Source organism: Elephantulus edwardii, unplaced genomic scaffold (genome assembly GCF_000299155.1).
Source record: "Elephantulus edwardii isolate Elephantulus edwardi_28Jun2011 unplaced genomic scaffold, EleEdw1.0 scaffold00320, whole genome shotgun sequence".
Lineage (NCBI taxonomy): Eukaryota > Metazoa > Chordata > Mammalia > Macroscelidea > Macroscelididae > Elephantulus > Elephantulus edwardii.
Genome location: NW_006400070.1, coordinates 639168 through 641933, shown reverse-complemented (window position 1 = coordinate 641933; position 2766 = coordinate 639168). Strand labels below are relative to the sequence as shown.

General features: G+C 40.1%; 1 pseudogene; it reads right to left on the bottom strand.

Moving 5' to 3' along the window:
* Positions 1-929: 929 nt before the first annotated feature.
* Positions 930-1450, bottom strand: LOC102847578 (annotated as a pseudogene).
* Between the last annotated feature and the right edge of the window lie 1316 nt (positions 1451-2766).

Genomic DNA, 2766 nt, shown 5'->3' with positions numbered 1-2766 from the left:
TGAAGAGCAATGGTGTCCCTCTGGAGATTAAGGTGTGTCTGATACAGGCCATGGTCTTTGCAATCACGTGTTATGCATCAAAGAGTTGGACAATGACTAAGGAGGATAGAAGGAGAATTGATGCCTTTGAGATGTGGTGCTGGAGAAGCATATTGAGGAAAACAAATAGATTCATCCTGGAAAGGGTCAGATCGGGCCGGTCCTTGGACGCAAGGATTCTGAGGCTCCGTCTAACATACTTTGGACATGTTGTAAGGAGGAACTGGTCCTTGGAGAGGGACATCATGCTTCATAGGGTCGAGGGACAGCACAGGAGGGGAAGGCCCTCTATGAGGTGGGCTGATTCAGTGACTGGGGTAATTGGAATGGGTGTATCGGAGATGGTGCGATTGGCACAGGACAGAGCGAAGTTTAGGGCTGTTGTACATAGGGTCGCTATGAGTCACAAGCGACTCGACAGCACATAACAACAAGAAGAAGAACAACAACAACAAACATTGAGTCAACTGATTTTTTTTTTCCTGACAAGTGAAGCAACTAAAACTTTTTTTTTTGTAGAAAGTAACCAGTGCTCGGCAAGCTCTGGTGGCCTAGTGGCAGGAAACTGCACTGCAATCCCAGAACTGCACGGTTCAAATCCACCAGATGCTCTGCTGAAGAAGGAGAATAGTCACCTCCTGTACCAGTCAGATCCAATTTGACGGTACACGCATTAAAAAAAAAAGAAAAGAAAAGAAAAAGAAAGTAACCAGTGCTCAAAAAACCAAAAAAAAAACGACCAAAAAAGTCCCAAATAACTCCCCAATACTATTTCAAAACAAACATACCAAACTTGATTTCCATTAGAATATAGTTATTTTTCACTATAAATCAAAAACCAAGACCCAGATTTTATATGTATAAATAAATAAATAAATAAGGCAATGTCATTATTGAGCTTCATCTTCTGGATGAGAATGCCCAGTTAGTCTCTCTTCCTAAAATGAAATTACTGTGAGGAAATTTAATGTTTGCTTCTTTTTTCAGCACCAAGTCACCCTCATTGGAATCTTTCCAATTCATGAGAAACATGAATTCTCCACTGATGTCTGTAGCACCAATTATTTGTTCAGGATTAAGACCTCTGGCAAAGTATCCTGGCTGGTCAATGACATCTCTTTTCTTCTTTGATTAGCTATCATCAGATTCACCATCAGATAATTATTTTATTTTTGTGCCATCGTTTGTTTTTTTTTTTACCAGATTTTTGAGAATTAAGATATGCTTCAATCAGTCTGGGCAATCTAGATTTTATTCAGTTTCCCAAATATTGTCAGCATCTGTAAATCACTTCCACTTGAGCAAACACTCCACCATTCACTACATGTCAGTCTAGCACTTTTTCTACCATAAATTCTTCAGGTTCTGACTCTTCAACTTTTTTACTCTTCCCATTCTGTTCCTTTCCCATTTTTTTCCAATGTAGTTTTGTTGGAGGCTGGTTTTTATTGCAGGTTTGAAGAGCTATTATACCTCCGAGCTGCTCCAGGTCCCGGGTCTGTGTCATCTTCTGCTCTGTGCACCTCCGACTTGAGCCAGATTCTAGTAGGAGGAAGAAGCTGGGGCCAGAGTCAACTGATTTTAAGAGAGAAATCTGTATTGTGGTTCATACTGTATATGGAAATAAAGAGGAACAAATATGACTGATCTACTTTTCCCAATGTTTGGAGGAGCTAATATTTTAGACCACAGTGTTCAGGAGAATGCTAAAGAGAATGAAGATAAAAGTCAAATTTTAACAGCTGACAGAACTCCTCCAGGTCTTCTGGAAAGAAATCAAGTAACCTTAGTATAAATAAAGCTGCTCTGTGTAGCTCTTTTCTACCTCCACGCCTACCCCCATCAACAAAGTCAGAACCAGGACCAAGAAAGCCAGGCCTACAATTCAATGGCCTACTACCACTGCTGTCACCACCCCCAGTGCCAGGACCAGGAAAGCCAGGCCTAAAATCCAATGGCCCACCACCACTGTTACTACTCCCTCCTTCTTATCATGCTGGTTACCTCCACTTCCTTCTCGACCACCCATAATTCCCCTTCCTGTATGTCCAGATTCTCTTGAAGATGCTGACATTTTGGAAAGTATGCTAATCTCTTGGTACATGCGTGGCAATCCTACTGGCTACTATATGGATTTCAGACAAAATAAAAAAGGAAAAATATTTACATTTCAATTAAGAGGTAACTCTGGTATCATTGAAGTAGCAAATATTACCTTTTTTTGTACACACTTTCTGGGTTTGGGAAAATTAAAAATTTAATGTGAATTTTAAAAAAATAAACAAAAGACCCTCTAGTATATTTTCAGCTGATGACAGAATTTCTATCAGAGGGAACCATTAATGATGACAAAACAATTGATGCTGGACATATAGATGTCAACAGTTTTTATAACAAGAAATAGCTAAACTGCTTTCTGTGGGAAAGTGAAGAGATTGTTTCACTCTGAGCAGAAGGCGACAGAAAGAGGCTGGCAGAAAGGGAAAGAGGCAATGGTTGTGTGTAGGGAGCTCTAGTGGGCTACTGAAGCCATCTGGGGCCCAACTCTGCCAGCATTGTCCACTCTAACAAACATCTTTTTGTTATGAGTAATAGATCTGCAATTGTTCATTGACAGGTGTTTGAGACTGTGACTTTGTCTTCAACACAGTGTAACTATCAATTTGAATGAAAATCTATCAACTACATAAAACCAAGCCAAACCCACATTGAGTAGGTTCCTTCAAT